The 20,235-nt window shown below is 38.3% G+C and overlaps 1 protein-coding gene across 7 annotated transcripts in view; it reads right to left on the reverse strand.

Annotated features, from left to right (window-relative positions):
• The window catches only part of KLF12 (Kruppel like factor 12), a 462,251-nt gene that overhangs the window by 349,304 nt on the left and 92,712 nt on the right, over nucleotides 1-20,235 (reverse strand). For 2 of the 7 annotated variants that reach the window (XM_030922035.1, XM_030922036.1), the window contains exon 2: nucleotides 1,203-1,303. The exons of the other annotated variants lie outside the window; for them this stretch is intronic. The gene's annotated coding sequence lies outside the window, so the exon portion shown is untranslated. The remainder of the gene's footprint in view (nucleotides 1-1,202; nucleotides 1,304-20,235) is intronic. 7 annotated transcript variants of the gene reach the window in all.

A 20,235-nucleotide genomic window follows, 5' to 3' on the forward strand; every position in this document is an offset into this window, starting at 1 on the left:
ATTTAAATCCTTACTATTAAAGAGATGTAATCTTTTACCAAACCAGAATTTTTTTTTTTGTATGTACCCTTAACATACCGCCTTCTTCCATCTATAAGGAGTACATTATAAAACTCAAATAACTAAAATAGTTAATATCATGATAGATATTCCATGTGGCATAGATTAAAAGATAAAGTTACTTGAAAGATTAAATTAACTCATGATTTAGTGTTCCACGTGATTCTTTTCCAACAAGTACATATCTGAAAAAAAAACTACTTTTCCAACAAGTACAAATCTGAAAAAAAAAATGCTTCTCAATTTTCATTCATTTGAAATATGTATTTCAAAGATGAAATAGGCTACTCTAAATGTTGGACTAAGCAACTAATTAGGTCTTCATCTTCCTCTATTAATTATTTTAGGTAAACAGGAATAATCTCCTTTGGGAATTATTATAGGAGAAATTCCTTCACTGAGGTGGGAAGCTAGACTACACGATGTCCAAAGCCCCATCCAAGGCAGAGTTTCTTAACTAAGAACTTTGTTCACAAGCGTGCAGAGGCCTGCTCACACTAATCAAGTTCATCATTTTTCACATAAAAATCCATGGAATGCTGTTGGTGCACTATAAAAATACAGTTTGAAAAGTGAAAATAAAACCTATGATATGTAGTAGGAGCTTAGGATCAAGTCTGTTAGGCACAGACTTGATCAGAGGACTCTCCTTAACATTTCTAATAGAAACTGAAGAACTTGTAGTAAACCAATACAATAACTAAGCCTTGTAGGCCTTCAAATACTTTCTTATTTGTATCTAGATAAGTGCATCTACATATATTTATGCACCCACATAAATGCTTCACAGTGGAAGCTCTCCACAATCTGGTCTCACCTTACTTTAATTCCTGTATCTTCAGGAAAACCACCCAAAACCTTACTGAACTGCACATTTCCAAGCTGCTCATTCTTGTGTCTGCTACTTGCTCAGGCTATTTTGCCTGCAGAACGTGTTCTACTTTCATTCACTACCCACCCAGCGTTCAGTGTCAACTCAACACTTGCTTTCTCCATGTATCTTCTCTATGACACATGAGTATTATTCAACTTTACCCATCTTATATACAACCCCATTCTCATGACCCAGGCCTATCTCTATATATTCATCTGAACTTTGTAATTTATCAACTGATCATATAACTATCTTAAATACAGATTACCTCTTCCTGAAGTTTTGTATCCACAACTACATCATTAATTCTGCATCTTATACTTCTTCTTTGCTGCTGGCAATGCTTGGTATTCAGTAAATACTTGATGGCTGATCAATAAAAAGAAAATTACCTTTACACTAATATTTTAATTTTCCAAAATGTATTTAAAATTTTAAACAGAAATATGTGTTTAATGTTCAATTACTTTTATTCTTTATAATTCCATTTCTTTGTATCTACCCTAACAGCTACCTCCACAAACATCACTTACAAATTTACTAATAATGCCCCATGGGTGTTATTTAAAAATGCCAATTAAATATGCTAACTATTCATTTTTCTCCATCTTTTCCTCTTGAAATAAAACATGACATGTACTGTATACAAATTAAAACTAGTGCTGCCTGCCCTTCCTATATAATAAAAACATTAAGAAATAAAAACACCTTTGCTTTTATTTCCTCTTAAGAAAAGCACAGGCTAAAACTCTCAGACTCTGCAAAAAGTATAAATAAGAAAGTTAAAATCCCTTGACGTTCTACAGCCAACAGTATATACTGTTACTCTATTTGGTGTATGCCCTTTTATTATACATGCACATACACAAATGTAAAAATTCTGAAGCTGATCCTTAAAACCTGGTTCCACACTTCCAACTGGTGTGACCTGGAGTTATTTAGCCCCCCATTATTTCTGTTAACTGATCTATAAGATAGGGCTAATCATGTTATAATTAAACAATTATAATTGTTTAATTAAATGAGATATGTTTATATCTCAGAGTAATGTTATAATTAAATAAGATAATCAACACAAAGCATTTAGTCTAGTATCTAACACACAAGTGTTCAACATGTTACTATATATCCTTAACATAAATGCTATTTTGTAATCTACTTCCTAGATTACTTAACAATATTTCATGGACAAACGTCCATAGCAAAGAATTCAAAAAGCCTTTGTTTTGAATGGCAGCTTAGTGTTCCTTCTATCAATGTGCCATATTTATGTAACTATCTCCCTATTACACATTTTGATTGCTTCACAACTTTTAATTATAATAATCTGATGAGCACAATTGTAGCTAAATCTTTACACATACTCATAATTACATTTTTGAAATACATTCCTAGAAGTAAAATTTCTGGGTCATAGGGTAATCACATTATAAATGTTTATGCATGCAGAAAGTATGCATTCACACGTTTCATCAGTGCACATGTATGTATAGTTATTACAGTTTCTTCCATATGGCCATCATTTTAATCTTGCCCAACCTGAAAGCAAAGAAAAAAAAAAAAAAAGGTACTGTTTTAATTTATATTTCTTGGACAACCACTGACATTAAACTTCAAACTTCAACTCATTTGTTTACTGGTCATTTACACATTCTTTTTTTTTTTTTTTTTTTTTTTTGAGACACAGTCTCGCTCTATCACCCAGGCTTTAGTGCAATGGTGGGATCTCAGCTCACTGCAACCTCTGCCTCCTGGGTTCAAGCAATTCTCCTGCCTCAGCCTCCCAAGTAGCTGAGATTACAGGCACCCATCATCATGCCTGGCTAATTTTTTGTATTTTTTTTTTAGTAGAGACAGGGTTTTGTCATGTTGGCCAGGCTGGTCTCGAACTCCTGACCTCAGGTCATCCACCCACCTTGGCCTCCCAAAGTGCTGGGATTACAGGTGTGAGCCACCACGCCCGGCCCATTTATGCATTCTCTTGTGAAATCCCAGTTCAAATATTTTCTCATCTATATATTGGGCACTTGCTGCCTTAATTTAAGAAGTTTCTTCGTGAAAAATATTTTCACTGTCATATATATTTTAAATGGTTTCTACCACTTTATAGTGTGCCATTTAAATTGACAAAACTTTTATTATAAAAGTGTTAGAAGTAGTCAAATTCCAACTTACAATTTCTGGATTAGGAGTCACTCTCTAGAAAGTTCTTCTTTATTCCAGATTTACAAAAATATTCACTTAAATCTTATTTTAGTACCTTTTGTCTATTACTCTGATTCGGGTTTTATGAAGCAAAGCATTAGGGAGATACATCTGAAATCTTAGAGCATTATTTCTGAAAATATCTCAGGTTGGACAAAGCATAATGCCTAGGCAAACTGCTGTATTAAGATGCTACAGAAGAGGATTTGTCTAAGCTTCCAAGGTAGAACACTATAAAAAGGCCCATCATATACACTGGCTTAATAACTGTCACTATTTTTAGCAATTAATTTTTATCCCAATCCATATACCTCTGTTCTCTTTCCAGGCCTTTTTATCCCATAGCTTACCTCACATCTGTAGTCAAATATTACTTCCTCAAGGGAACACAGCCTCACCAGTTTCCTGTTATATGCTAGCCTAGAATTTTTCCCTTTATTCAACAGCAACTCTCAGGTGGAAGTGATACATATATACAGTCATCCCTCAGTAGTTGCAGGTATTGGTTCTAGGACTCCCACCATGAACCAAAATCCAAAGATGCTTGAGTCCATTATGTAAAACAGTAGTATGTAGTATTTGCATATAACCTATGCATATCCTCCCATATACTTTAAATCATCTCTACATTACATATAATACCTAATACAATGCAAATGCTATATACACAGTTGTTGTACTGTATTTTTAAATTTATGTTGTCTTTTTTTTTTAATATTTTCAATTTTGGTTGGTGGAATTTGTGGATGAGAAACCCTTGGAAACAGAGGGTTGACTGTATTTGTATTAATGTGGTTATCTGCACCACTGCAGGAATGATGATTATTTTTTATCCCCATTGCAGGAGCTGGCATCTAAACAGGTGCTCAATAAATACGTCTCAAAAGAAAGGAGGAAGAAAAACTCATAGTACATTTTTTTGTTTTGTTCTCATTTGTTTGTTTTTAAATGTGATGTATGAATGAGGCCAAACAAAAAGCTGGTACTACCCAGTTCTTTAGAACTAATCTTTCCCTCACAAAATTTTAGAACAGCTGAAGAGAATCATAATCATTCTAAAAATTCATTTCTGATGGGTTGAAAGGGGAATTAATTTTTCATCCTAAAATGATCTGCTGTCATTTCATATCCTTAAAAGTGGGTATCAGCATCTTTTCAGACGCTCTTCAGTTTTAAATTGGACACAAATTTTTAAAACTTTGATTTCTAAGACTCGTAATCTGAGAGTAACAATTCAAATCTGTACAGGATTTTGCAATTTAGAAAGCTTTTTTACTTTTTTATAAACATTTTATTTATTATTCATAACTTTAATGCGACAGGGGAGTTTAGAGTCAGGGAAGAACCTCACCTTAAATTAGCAGGTCTATTGGTAGAAGGACTTGAATCCAGGATGTCTGACTGGTCCAGTGCACTCATTAACCAGCCAGCTACAGCCACATCCCTAGCTCCTGCCTCAAAATGCTCCTATACGCTCCTATCTGCAAGGCCCAGCATTCATCAGCTCCTTGTGAACCATCTGACACTATACACTCTCTAAGTCTTCACAGATTTTCCTCAGACCACTTTCATACTTTTAACAATGTATCCTCTCCATACTTAAATATTCCATGGCCTATTTTGCATTTCAGGTAAATCTCCTTTTCTCCCACTTGTAGATAAATCCTCTGAAGAGACTCTTAGTTCTTCAAAGAAAGACTTTTCTAACTTCCCACGGTACCTAATATAAGAGTTAAAAATTGATTGCTAATAAACTGAAACAGGGAGGCTATGTACCAAAAAATGAAAAACAAGCTATTTTTAAAGGCCTTGCCTGACACTCACCCAGACTCATTGTCCCCACGCCCACCCACAGGCTCCCAGATCCCGGCACAGTGCACACACAAATACATGAACGCCACCAGCAGGAACACAGCGTTCCCAAGGTTTTTCAACCTGAGGATGTGGCAAGATTTTTCTATCCAGATGACGGGGAGTGTGGCCTGGAGGCTTTTCTTTGCAAAACAGGTTTTTCTTGTTGGCTTCTGCCCTAACATTCACTTTGCATATCCCTGTGGTGGGACAGGAGGCAGGGTAGAAAAAGAAGTCAGCAGAAGAGGGTGATGAAATTCCCAAGGAACTTCCATTAACCTGATCTTCCAGCACAATGAAATGTGAAAGAGTAAGACAGGGAAGAGGATGTAGAAAAAGTGCCTTCTGTTTTATGCCAACAAGACAGCTCTCATTTTGACAAATTTATAAACCAAGTGTAAACTTGACCATGTTGTCTGTTTTTATCTTGGTGACATGAGCGTAAAAGATTTTCTTTCGGGCTGGGAGCAGTGGCTCACGCCCATAATCCCAGCACTTTGGGAGGCTGAGGCAAGTGGATCACGAGGTCAGGAGTTCAAGACCAGCCTGGCCAAGATGGTGAAACCCCATCTCTACTAAAAATAAACAAATTAGCCAGGCATGGTGGTGGGCACCTGTAATCCCAGCTACTCAGGAGGCTGAGGCAGAGAACTGCTTGAACCTGGGAGGCGGAGGTTGCAGTGAGCCGAGATCACACCACTGCACTCCAGCCTAGACGACAGAGCGAGACTCTGTCTCAAAAAAAAAAAAAAAAAAAAAAAATTTCTTGAAAATGTGAACTATTTCCTGAAAGAAAAACATCCATAAGCACCTGCTTTTTCCCTTCTATATCAGAAGTTTCCACCTTGCTTACATAAACATGGATCACTGTATCTGCAACCCAGCCTGCAGTATGTTGGAAGGGACGGATTCCCTTACAATACACACTCACGCATTTAGACCCCCCACGCCTACCACATGCATCCATCTTTACAACCTCAATTATGCAGAAGACATCCACAGCCATCAATTAAACCCTGCTGAACACTCCAATTCATTGCCTATAAGCCTGCAATTTTTTTTGCTCACAGAAACATTTTCTAAGATGCAGTTGTCAATATTTAGCTCATTAATACTGTGGATCCCAATTTTTAGCATTCTGCTTAAGTTTTGCAACTTGATACATTTTCTGGATAATGAACACAACATGTGGTCTCTAAGTTCTGATTAATAGGAGTGGACTCCCATTATGATAATGTTGACAATTCATTACTCTAGGGAAGCCAACTTTAAGATATTTTTTTTAAACAGAAAACGTGTAAACTGATCATGGATGCGGGACGATCTCTGGACTGGGGAATGGATACAGATACAATCACTGCTGCTGTCTCTTAATGAACAGAAACATCTCATAGTTCTTTGTGCATAGTTAATGCAGAGGCTAATGTAAAGCACAAGGTCAGGACGATTAAAATCCTGTTATGAGGTGTCAGGGTTAGCTACAAAACAGTAGCACAATGAAGCTTTGTGGGCATGGAACCCCACATACACAAAATCTGTTATCTTGATTCTGGTGGTAGCTATGCAAATCAATACATGTGATAAAACTGCATAGAACTGATACAAAGTACACACAAATGAGTGCATGTAAAGTCAGTGATTCTGAAGAAGATCTGTGGATTATACCAATGTCAATTTCTTAGTTTTGCCACTGTATTATGTCATGTAAGATGCTACCAGTGGGGAAAACTGGTAGGGAGGAGATAAGGAATCTCCTGTATCTGAGGGATGGAAGGGGGAATTCCTGTGAACTTATAACTATTCAAAATAATGTTTTCAAAAAGGCTGTCAGTTGCAAACACTGTTTGCTAGACATACATACATTCAGTCAATCATGTATTCATTCAATCAACATTTATTAACCACATACTGCTACCTGGCATTGCTCTACATGCTGGGGCTACAGACACAACATGACATGATCTTTCATCTTGAAGAACTCACAGCCTGGTCATCCAAGACAAAAACCAGTGCAGGAGGGAAGAGAAGGTACAATCATACTCCACATGGAGAAAAGACAGACACGAACACCTGAAGTTGATCCATATATATTATAGTCCAGCTTCACATTAAAGCAAATGTATTTGTCAATCACCATTCCATTCACAAATGATTATAAATGACTAGTATAAAATGGTCATACTAACCTAAAGTTCCCATCATTAAAATATCAACCCTGTGGAGAAATTTTTGCTGAAGTCATTTCTAACTTCAGGGCAAAGAAATGTTCAGTTAAAGTACGTTGACTGCTTTTGTAAGAAAGGGGGTTGGGTTTGGCTTCAAAAGCTCAGAATTTCTTCTAAATTCCTTTTTGAGATACATCTTTGGGAATGTTATTAAAATTGTTCAAGCTAAATTTACAGCTTAGTTTAAAACATGTAAAACTAAGGGACGATAACACCCCAGGAAAGAAAAAAAAATGCTTTACGCTATTAGAATTTGAACATCTATAACTAGTAAAAAAAGTTAACCTGGTAGGGCAGCCATTACTATTTTTTTAAATACAGCTATGGATTCACTTTGCACAATATGTGTGTTACTAGAAAGGTTTTGTAAAAGCAGATAATTTCATTTTTAATTCATTTTAAATTAATATGGTATTTTATTTAAGCATTTTTTCCCTCTGCTTCTGATTAATTTCAATTAACAGTATCCTAGTATTTTAATTTATTAGTCTCTCTGCCAAATTGGTCTAATCAGATCTTTGGGTTCCCTATCTTAACATTATATCTGAAAAATGCTACATTAAAACAATGTAATTCTCAGCTGGGCACAGTGGCTGTTACATGTAAGGTTAGTACTTTGAGACGCTGAGGCAGGAGGAGTGCTTGAGTTCAATTTGAGACCAGCCTGAGCAACACAGCAAGACTCCATCTCTACCAAAAGAAAAAATAGCCAGGCACGGTGGCACATGCCTGTAGTCCCAGCTATTTGGGAAGTTGAGGTGGAGGGATTGCTTGAGCCAGGGAGAATGAGAAGCAAGTGAGCTGTGATCACACCACTATACTCCAGCCTAGGCAACACAGCGAGACGCCATCTCAAAAGAAATAAAAAATAAAAAGTTTAAAAGCTAAAAAGAAAAACATAACTCTATAAGAAATTATAAAATAATTTTTATTTAATGATTATTATTGTGCTTTGGCCTTAAAGATTTATTACAAAATGGATTGTACTTCTGGAAATGGGGTGGGGGGGGGTGAAATATTGATGTTAGATTTCAAAAATGTAATACAATTAGTATAAAGATGGAAATTATTCATACATCTTTAGCCTCAGCTTGGATGAGTGCTGGTTCAAGATGACAGATGCAAAGATGGTAATGCTGACTCCACTAAACTGTTGTCTGACACATAACACTATCCTGTCATGCCTCAATTTTCACACATGGCTATTGCTCAAAATTCAGTATAAAATAGTGCCTTACGGCTGTCAATGTAAAAAGTATGGCTTGCTTGAACACCAATTCATGGATGTCAAAGACCAAGTGTGGTGTTAAGTAGACAATCTAAATGAAAGCATTCAACTGCGGGTTTAATGTATTAAAATATATAAATGGTAAATCACATATATAGGATTATTTCTTCAAATTTTCCCTAATAAATGTCCATTGCATTAACTCTCAAAACTTATCTGTTAGTTCAAAATCTGTATATCACAGGGTTACTAATAAACAGGACAGATGTGATAGCCACAGACTACAAGAAGAATGCATTATCGATTCATTAATTTTTTTTTAGTCTAATGTGTATCAGGCATAATGCTAGGTGCTAGGGATTCAACAGTCACAGACAGGATTCATGCCATCAAGGAGGGCATCTATGAGGAAGAGAAAAAGTGTGTTCATACTGCTTGTCTATGGAATAAGGTACTGTGCTATGCAGACCAGGCACCACTCCTGAAGCCTGACACCCCTAGTGGATGCACTGGCCATCTGCAGCCCTGGCCTGGGACACTGGGATTCCAGAAGACCTGGGAAGCCTCCATTGTATCAAGAACAGTTTCAGGAACAAAAAAGACTTCCAGTATAAGAAACTCAGTGCCAACGTCAGAATGCCTACAAATTCTCACCTTTTCCATTTTCAAACAACTTGAGACTGACTAAAAGGTTCTTGTAAAAACTCACTTAGACACAATGAATGCATTACACAGCAAAGCTGTTAACAGGCATTTTCTCCATGATTCCTTTAGGGAGTCATCCCCTCTCCTTAAATACACACCCTACATATAATACAGTCATACAAAACAGTATTCCCGAAGCTGAGCAAGTCAAAAATGTTCATAACAACTCTCACAATAATCCTTGCCTCTGCAAAGCAGGTCAGAATGAAAACCAGCTTTTCTGATTTCCATCTGCCCTCTCCAAAGCTCAACTTAAAAGCCTGACATCATCCCTGACCCCTCCTTCACCCAGACCTTTCCCATTCTATTAGTTGTCAAGTCCTACAAGTTCTATCTAAGAAAACCTCTCAAACTGATCCCTTCTTGTCCATTTGCATTGCCACAACAATTGTCAAGGGTGACATTAAGTAAAACCCACAACACAACCCCAAATAACATCTCCAAAATTCTTTCTCCCCACAAACATATCTTAGCTGATATGACACTAGCCTACTTATACACATCTTTCCTCCTTAGCTATCTGCTCGTATCACTCCTTTCACTTCAAATACCTCACAGAAATCCCACCTCCTTCACATCCTAGCTTTAAAGCAACTTCTTCAGAAAAAGCATGCCCATATTATCTACCATCTCTGAATTCCCACAATATTTTGCACCATTCATGTGCCCTGTAGCATACTTTCTCATGTAGATATTTATATAACAAAAGACAGGCATTGTCCCACACAGCTCAAGGATGAGTTTGTCTTTTTGTGATTACTGTCCTTCAGATAAGACAGTGCTCACAGGATGTGATTAATAAATATTTATCAAATGAAACTGGCTTCCAACATTCATGTTAAGATGCTGACTTATTCTCAAATTCAAGCACTGTGTAAGTAGAGCTAAAATTTTGATGAGTGGGAGGATAGGGGCTTTTAAGAGTTCAATTTGCTGCAGCAACTCTTCCTTCTTAAAACTCATTATCAAAATCACCAGCATCCACAGCTCAACTTAATGAAAGAGAAATTAAAAATCAAAGACATAGCTATGCAATTCCCCAGATCGCTGATTTACATGCGTGCACACACACACACATACACACACACACACACACACCCCTTCAAAACAGAAAAAAAAAAAACTCAGGGCAGAATAGCAAAGTTTTCACAGCAATCTCCTGAGTCAGAATGCTTTGATCTAGTATTTCCTATACTACATTATTGTGTAAAGGTATGCAAGCTATATAAATACCCTGCTCCTTAATTTCATCTACAAAATGATCATAATTCATATAAACATCTAAAACATGTAAATGCTAAGTAAGTGCTATACAAGTGTTTGCTATTAACATTTTCTGTAATGTATAGTTTAGTCATAACTTTAATATGAAGGAGGTCATCGGTTGGGTGTGGTGGCTCACACCTCTAATCCCAGCACTTCAGGAGGCCGAGGTGGGTGGATCACTTTAGGTCAGGAGTACAAGACTAGCCTGCCCAACATGGTAAAATCTCATCTTTACTAAAAATACAAAAGTTAGCTGGGCACAGTGGCGGGCACCTGTAATCCCAGCTACTCAGGAAGCTGAGGCAGGAGAATCACTTGGACCCAGGAGGTGGATGTTGCAGTGAGCTGAGATAGTGCCACTGCACTCCAGCCTGGGTGACAAAGCGAGACTCCACCTCAAAAAAAAAAAAAAAAAATTGAGGTTATCTACTGGCTACTGGCTAATTCTGAATAGATAAGGTCACAAGTGTATTCAGCTTAAGGACCCAATCTTGAAAATGTATCTGACCTGGTAGCATTTCACCCTGCCAGGTAACACTCCACGTTTTTACCATAACAAAGACATTAAAAGGTCAGAGTGTCCCAAAGATAGCTTTTCAGCTTCTTTTTAGAGGCAAAACCAGAAGAGTGTCTGCCTTGATTGAGCTGTGTTGAAAATCACTGGAGTTAGGACTATAAGAATCCCAGGTACAGTCTGAGTGTGAATTGACTCAATGACTTAATGGATTGCAGAGTCTTAACATCAATTAAGACAGATACGATAAGTATGTCCAAAAGGGTAATAAAATAATTCAGCAGGTCTTCATAAATATGAAATATTAAATATTTGCAATGTGTCATTCAATCAAACAGATAAAATCTATGCTTCAGAGAATAGGAACTCATAAAGCTTTTAAATGAATATGAAAAAAGCACTAACTGAGGCACAATTAACTGAGACAGCACAGTGAATCTCTATGGGCAGGAAGCTTTCTAGTACCTCAATATCCCAGGAAACACAGCAAAGTAGGAAGAAACCTAGGAAAACAGGAATCAAGGATTGAAGAAAGTAGCAAAGTTTAATTGGGATCTTTCACAAGATTATTCCAATATTAATATGCTTCCACGCATGATAAATAAGATCGGACAGACTGAAAAACCTCTCCACGAGGTTAAACAGAGATTCCATTCATGAGATACTATATTTTCATTAATTCTGTAAATTTAAAAGGCTGAATGAAGTAAGGGTCTAGCACTGCTGAAGCTTGCATAAGTGTCCCACTCTTGGTCAGAGGAAAATAAAGACTGTAATCCTTCGACAGATTAAATGTTTCAAACCTAAAAAATTAATGCATTCAAATGCTTCAAAGGAATATGTTTATTGATGAGTAAATATGGGTATGGGGATAGAGGACAAAGATAACTCATAATAGCTTGATCTAAGGCCGTTCTATGCTAACACAGGAGTAACAAAACTAAGACAAGTATAAAACATTCTAACTTCCCTACAAACATGTAACAGGCCCCAGTGGGAAAATGGAATTTAACGTGTGTGCGTGTATGTTTCTGTGTATGTGTGAACACTCTGCTTCTGTAATGGTTTCACTGATTTCTGACATTTCGCTAAAATGTAGTGAATCAGGATTATACAAATATCTTGGTCCTTGACTATCACAACCCGTAAAAGCTACCAAGCTCCCATTTTTTAAAAGCACAAATTAATTAATTAATACAAAGGGATAACAGCAGTATATGACTAAGTTTTTCCCTTAGAAAGAGTTCCTTCAGGAAAGCATACATTTCTGTACTCAACATAATATTTATGTATTCAATCAAGACTAAAATTGTAAAAATTGGGCAATGGATCTAGTTTTGGCAAATTAGGCAGGTCCTCACAGCAATTGCTGCGTAGGTTGAAAAAAGAGTGGGAGAGCATTCAATTCATTAAACAGTCCTACAGCGTTCTATCTTTACTGACAATCTTGCAGAGAATTCTGCATCTATTCTTATTGCTACCAACAATATACAATATTCTTTAGCACATCATGTTTCATTTCTATGCCTGCTGGCAAAGCTGCAAAAAACAGAATGATATGGTCAATCAATAAATAATTTCTTCAGTCAGAATATTAATAAAAACTTTCTTACACCTTGCCCTTAGATGAATGACTCAATGCCCAGGAAAATAAACTACCTTGTAAAAATATCAGTGAGAGAGAAAAACTCTGCACAGTGAAGAAGAATGAAAAGGAAGCTACCCAGAAACAAGACCCCTACTCCACACTCTGACCACAACTGCCCCACCTTCTTCCTTTACTAGCACTGTCATTTGAGATGTCCCATTCCTCCTCGGTAAAATGGGACAATAAAAATGCCTGCCTTGCAACACCCCAGTGGCAACAAACACACCCGGCACCCAGATCTTGGTTTCTAATACCATTTGTCTATAAGAGGAACAAGGGCTCTGTGAAGAAATGAATGATTCCAGAACTGAGGCAGGAGATATATAAGATGGGTATAGGGGTATGAGAGGCACATTTTGAAAGTATCAGACAGTAGAGAAGTACAATTTTTAAAAAATGTTTAACATACAATAAAGGAGATATGGCAGAGATATACAAAAGCCAACTAAAAGAGTTATCAATGGCAAGCTGGATGTGGTGGCTCACGCCTGTAATTCCAGCAGTTTGGGAGGCCGAGGCGGGTAAATCACAAGGTCAGGAAATCAAGACCATCCTGACCAACATGGTGAAACCCCATCTCTACTAAAATACAAAAATTTAGCCAGATGTGGTGGTAGATGCTATAGTCCCGGAGGCTGGGGCAAGGGAATGGCTTGAGCCCAGGAGGCCGAGGTTGCAATGAGCCAAGATCGCGCCACTGCACTCCAGCCTGGGTGACAAAGTGAGACTCCATCTCAAAAAAAAAAAAAAAAAAAAAAAGTCTCAAAAAGAAAAAAACAGTTACCAATGGCCAAAGCTAAAACAATCTGGGCAACAAAATAAAGTTGTACTGGATTATAATCCACAACATAAAATAAATATCCATGAATCCCCACTGATATAAAAATGATGTGATAGGTAGGTAGACAGATAAGGGAGATGAGACAAATCTCATAAGCAGAAGAATTCCAAATAATTTATATGTATACTTCATACTCAAGGAGGTGGAGTATAATGCCTTACTTCTGAAGTGTGGGGTACACACAGTGACTTCCTTCCAAAGAGAACAGTAATAAAGACCATAATCCTTTATGACGGAAGAGAACAACTTTACAGTGGAGAAAGCTGACAATCCCTATTTCAGCCAGGTAATCAAGGTCAGTATTGAAATAAGTCATTTTGACAGCATGTACCCTTGATGTGATGTAATGAGAACGGCACTTTACCTATGTGGTCCTCCTCCCAAAACTCATCACCCTAGATTTAACATGAGAGGGCATCAGACAAATCTCAACTGAGAGACACTATAAAATACCCGACCAGCACACCTCAAACTGCCAAGGTCATCAAACACAAAGGAAGTCTGAACAATTGTCACAACCAAAAGGAGTCAGATGTGATCACAAAACCTAATGTGGTATGCTAGACAGGATCCTGGAACACAAAAAGGACTGCAGATGAAAACTGAGGAGATATGAATAAAGTACAGTAGGTTCTCACATAACATCACTTTGTTCAGCATCATTTGATTACAGCATTGATGAGAAGGAAAAAACATATATAGATGCCAGACCAAGCCACTGTCTGTGTGGAGTTTGCATGTTCTCCCACGTATTGTAGGGTTTCTCCAGGGAGTCCAGCCAGCTCCCACACTCCAAAGCTGTTGGCGTGTCTGTATAGTCCCAGGTTGAGTGTGCGTGTGTTGTCACCTGCAGTGGGAAGGCATCCTGTCCAGGGCTGTTCCTGCCCTGCGCTCCAAGCTGCCAGGACGGGCTCTGGTCACCACCCTGAACTGGAATAACTGGGTAATTATCTTACTGATTTTTATTAATCTTTCTGAAATGTATGTACAGCTCCTATTTATTTCAGCGGCTAATATTAGAAGTGTTTTGTTCTTTATTTAGAAGCTGGGTGATATTTCTGTGACCAGAAATTTGCCATAGGAACTTAACTCTTGTTTGTATCAATTAGTCTACAGTAAATTTGGCATTTTTAGATGTTGTTTCACTTAAAGTCTGGGTTTCTAAGAACTATCTATGACTTAAATGAGGACTTACTATATGAACTTTTGTTTAATGTATCAATATTGGTTCACTAATCGAAACAAATTAGTGTTTCTAAGTTGTTCACTAATTTGAAACAAATCCCATACCAACCTAAGATACTAGCAACACGAGAAACTGGGTGTCAGGTATACAGGAAATTTCTTTGCCATCTTCTCAATGTTCCTGCAAATCTACAACTCAAAAAAATAACGTTTATTTTTTTAAAATTCCTGCCTTGCCTTCCATACAGGATTAAATTTTTCAAAATTTTATGGAAACACATAGTTTGTTAAAAGGCTACACCACTTACAAATTTAAAATAAATTTAAAAATAAATATTATAGGTTTCCATTTTTTTGAAAAAGGAACACACTCCAATTCACTTCAGAGAGCTCTTTCCAAAAAGCTTTTCCATCCAGGAAAAAAGAAGAAAAGAAAAAAGACAGAACAACTATGTTACTGGGTGGGACCCTTGGAGAGGATACCAGAAAAAAAGAGTTATCTGTAAGAAATTATAATTAGAAGTAAATCATATAAGAGTATTAGTTTCTTAACTGTAGTTGTAACAGTTTGCATAAATACACTGCAACTACTCTAAGAAGGAATGTTTCATAACTAACATAAATGATCATTACTTAGACAAACGTTATGATTTTTTTAACCACGGATATTTTCATTTGATATTACAACTGTGTCCTATAAAGGCAAAGAATATTTTGTATTTTCCTTACTATACCATGTAAGACTTAAAATACCAAATTATAAGTCTTAAATTTTATTTTTTATCTCTTCACTATCATTGATTCTCCTATAAATTATTGACTTTAATATTCATTGTTTCCTTTGAAAAGAACTACTGAAAAACAGGAAAAAAAAGAAGATATTAACACATATATTGGTTTTTAAACCATAGCATTATGAAATTTAAATTGTATATAATGCAACCGGATGTATATTTATCTTCCCAGAATCCTCTCCAAACCAGCCCTCCTCTATGCCAGAGAAATGCCACTTAGTCTATATCCTTGGGTAAGGATGTCCCCTCCCCTTCACATCAGCAGTGGCCATATGACCCAAGCCTAACAGCTCTAAGGATTTGCCCCTCGGTCACCTTGATTGGTTTAGTAAATAGGTGACCAGGCCAAGTGTTAAATTATCAGAAAAGTGCTTGCTCTAAAAAGATATCTTTATAGGCCAGGTGCAGTGGCTTACGCCTGTAATCCCAACACTTTGGGAGGCTGAAGCAGGCGGATTACGTGGTCACGAGATGGAGAGTATCCTGGCTGACACGGTGAAACACTGTCTCTACTAAAAATACAAAAAAAAAAAAAAAAAAAAATTAGCTAGGCATGGTGGCACCTGTAGTCCCAGCTACTTGGGAGGCTGAGGTAGGAGAATGGCGTGAACCCAGGAGGCAAAGCTTGCAGTGAGCCGAGATCACACCACTGCACTCTAGCCTGGAAGACAGAACAATACTCCATACCAAAAAGGAAAAAAAAAGAAAAAAAAAGAAAAAAAAAATCTTCATGATGGAAATCTGAGGCAACCAGCAGCTATATTGCCATCACATTTTGATAGCCTAAGACACAGCAAACAGAGGCAAAATAAAATAAAATAACCGAGAAGTGAATAGACAGAGTACTAAGGATACCAGTCAAATTGCCACATGCAGCAGTTCTTAAACACAGCTTCACCTCTTGGGTGCACCATTCCATAAATGCTTTTTTGATTAAACAAGTTTCAGTTAGTGTATCATTTAAGATTAGTTTGGCTGCAAGTGTCAGCAAACTTAAAAGGACAGTGGCTTAGACATTACTGAAGTTTCTATTTCTCACATTCCAAGTGCAAAGTCAGGCAGTCAAGGGCATGGAAGCTGTGCTTCCCCAAGTCTCACAGAATTCCTGTACATTCCAGCTCATAGCTCCACCATGTCTAGGGTTGGACACACCCAAACAGTTCAATATAGCACTGAGATGTCCAGCTGTCACACTCACATTCCAGGCAACAGAACTGAAGAAAGAAGGACAATGTGGAGTAAAAAGGAATGTACTGGGGGACTTTACAGGTGGAGCAGCTTTACAAGCTGCTCACTATGCATCCGCTTACATCTCACTGGCTAGAACTTGCTGGCCACATCTAGAGGCTGGAACATGTCATCTTTAAGCAGCCACACACACAATGAAAATTCTATTGTCACATAAGAAGAAAGGAAGGAATACACTGGGTGACACTCAGCCTCTGTCACAGCTGGATTTCTATAACTTCCAATAAGATAACTATCACAAATCATATGCTACATAATTGCTGTTCTCTCAAGGACTGTACTTTTTTTTTCCAAAATGAGAACTTTTAGGCATTAATTTACCATAGTATTTATGTTTTGGGAATCCCATATAGCAATGACACACACTTAGAGAACAGAATATTAACACCTAATTTCACATTTTAGACCATTGCGAGTAGAGCTTTATCATGTGGCTCAAAGTTGCTAACATAAGAATGTGAATTTAATAAGGAATTAAATTCTGGAATAGATAAGGAAATTCAGAAACACAATTTTTAAAAGACAAGAAACTCAACAACAACAACAAAAAACCTGGTAAAACATAAATAACTGACAGAAAGGGAAACTTGAATGGGCAACTAGAATATGACTTGAGTAAAGAAAACAGATTGATTATGAACCTTGACTTTCACTCTCTCACCAATTCAAATAAGGTAAGATGGAATAGATTTTTCTTTAGAAATAGAATGTGAGATAAGTCAGTAAGAACAAGATTTCTGAAAAGGTTAAAAAGTAAGTGGAAGACACTGTTGAACTCTAGGGGCGGAGCAAGATGGCCAAATAGGAACAGCTCCAGTCTCCAGCTCCCAGCACCAGCGACAGAGAAGACAGGTGATTTCTGCATTTTCAACTGAGGTACTGGGTTCATCTCACTAGGGAGTGCCGGACAATCCGTGCTGGTCAGCTACTGCAGCCCGACCAGGGAGAGCTGAAGCAGGGCGAGGCATCGCCTCACCTGGGAAGCGCAAGGGGGAAGGGAATCCCTTTTCCTAGCCAGGGGAACTGAGACACACAACAACCTGGAAAATCGGGTAACTCCCACCCCAATACTGTGCTTTACCAAGGGTCTTAGCAAACGGGTACACCAGGAGATTATATCCCACACCTGGCCGGGAGGGTCCCACACCCAGGGAGCCTTCCTCATTGCTAGCACAGCAGTCTGCGATCTAATGATCTAACCGCAAGGCAGCAGTGAGGCTGGGGGAGAGGCGCCCGCCATTGCTGAGGCTTAGGTAGGTAAACAAAGCTGCTGGGAAGCTCCAACTGGGTGGAGCTCACAGCAGCTCAAGGAGGCCTGCCTGTCTCTGTAGACTCCACCTCTGGGGACAGGGCAGAGCTAAACAACAACAACAACAACAACAAAAAGCAGCAGAAACCTCTGCAGATGCAAACGACACTGTCTGACAGCTTTGAAGAAAGCAGTGGATCTCCCAACACGGAGGTTGAGATCTGAGAATGGACAGACTACCTACTCAAGTGGGTCCCGGACCTCTGAGTAGCCTAACTGGGAGACATTCCCCACTAGGGGCAGACTGACACCCCACACCTCACATGATGGAGTACACCCCTGAGAGGAAGCTTCCAAAGCAAGAATCAGAGAGGTACACTCGCTGTTCAGCAATATTCTATCTTCTGCAGCCTCTGCTGCTGATACCCAGGCAAACAGGGTCTGGAGTGGACCTCAAGCAATCTCCAACAGACCTACAGCTGAGGGTCCTGACTATTAGAAGGAAAACTACCAAACAGGAAGAACACCTATACCAAAACCCCATCAGTACGTCACCATCATCAAAGACCAGAGGCAGATAAAACCACAAAGATGGGGAAAAAGCAGGGAAGAAAAGCTGGAAATTCGAAAAATAAGACCACATCTCCGCCTCCAAAGGAACGCAGCTCATCGCCAGCAATGCATCAAAGCTGGACGGAGAATGACTTTGACAAGATGAGAGAAGAAGGCTTCAGTCCATCAAACTTCTCAGAGCTGAAGGAGGAATTACGTACCCAGCGCAAAGAAACTAAAAATCTTGAAAAAAGAGTGGAAGAATTGGTAACTAGAATAATTAATGCAGAGAAGGCCATAAACGAACGGACAGAGATGAAAACCATGACACGAGAAATACGTGACAAATGCACAAGCTTCAGTAACCGACTCGATCAACTGGAAGAAAGAGTATCAGCGATTGAGGATCAAATGAATGAAATGAAGCGAGAAGAGAAATCTAAAGAAAAAAGAAGAAAAAGAAATGAACAAAGCCTGCAAGAAGTATGGGATTATATAAAAAGACCAAATCTACGTCTGACTGAGGTGCCTGAAAGTGAGGGGGAAAATGGAACCAACTTGGAAAACACTCTTCAGGATATCATCCAGGAGAACTTCCCCAACCTAGTAGGGCAGGCCAACGTTCAAATTCAGGAAATACAGAGAACGCCACAAAGATACTCCTCGAGAAGAGCAACTCCAAGACACATAATTGCCAGATTCACCAAAGTTGAAATGAAGGAAAAAATCTTAAGGGCAGCCAGAGAGAAAGGTCGGGTTACCCACAAAGGGAAGCCCATCAGACTAATAGCAGATCTCTCAGCAGAAACTCTACAAGCCAGAAGAGAGTGGGGGCCAATATTCAACATTCTTAAAGAAAAGAATTTTCAACCCAGAATTTCAAATCCAGCCAAACTAAGTCTCCTCAGTGAAGGAGAAATAAAATCCTTTACAGATAAGCAAATGCTTAGAGATTTTGTCACCACCAGGCCTGCCTTACAAGAGACCCTGAAGGAAGCACTAATCATGGAAAGGAACAACCGGTACCAGCCATTGCAAAAACATGCCAAAATGTAAAGACCATCGAGGCTAGGAAGAAACTGCATCAAATAACGAGCAAAATAACCAGCTAATATCATAATGGCAGGATCAAGTTCACACATAACAATATTAACCTTAAATGTTGATGGACTAAATGCTCCAATTAAAAGACACAGACTGGCAAACTGGAAAAAGACTCAAGACCCATCAGTCTGCTGTATTCAGGAGACCCATCTCACATGCAGAGACACACATAGGCTCAAAATAAAGGGATGGAGGAAGATCTACCAAGCAAATGGAGAACAAAAAAAAGCAGGGGTTGCAATCCTAGTCTCTGATCAAACAGACTTTAAACCATCAAAGATCAAAAGAGACAAAGAAGGCCATTACATAATGCTAAAGGGATCAATTCAACAGGAAGAGCTAACTATCCTAAATATATGTGCACCCAATACAGGAGCACCCAGATTCATAAAGCAAGTCCTTAGAGACTTACAAAGAGACTTAGACTCCCATACAATAATAATGGGAGACTTCAACACCCCACTGTCAACACTGGACAGATCAGCAAGACAGAAAGTTAACAAGGATATCCAGGAATTGAAATCATCTCTGCAGCAAGCAGACCTAATAGACATCTACAGCACTCTCCACCCCAAATCAACAGAATATACATTCTTCTCAGCACCACATCATACTTATTCCAAAATTGACCACATAATTGGAAGTAAAGCACTCCTCAGCAAATATACAAGAACAGAAATTATAAC

The sequence above is a fragment of the Rhinopithecus roxellana genome, chromosome 18 (genome assembly GCF_007565055.1).
Source record: "Rhinopithecus roxellana isolate Shanxi Qingling chromosome 18, ASM756505v1, whole genome shotgun sequence".
NCBI classification, from domain to species: domain Eukaryota; kingdom Metazoa; phylum Chordata; class Mammalia; order Primates; family Cercopithecidae; genus Rhinopithecus; species Rhinopithecus roxellana.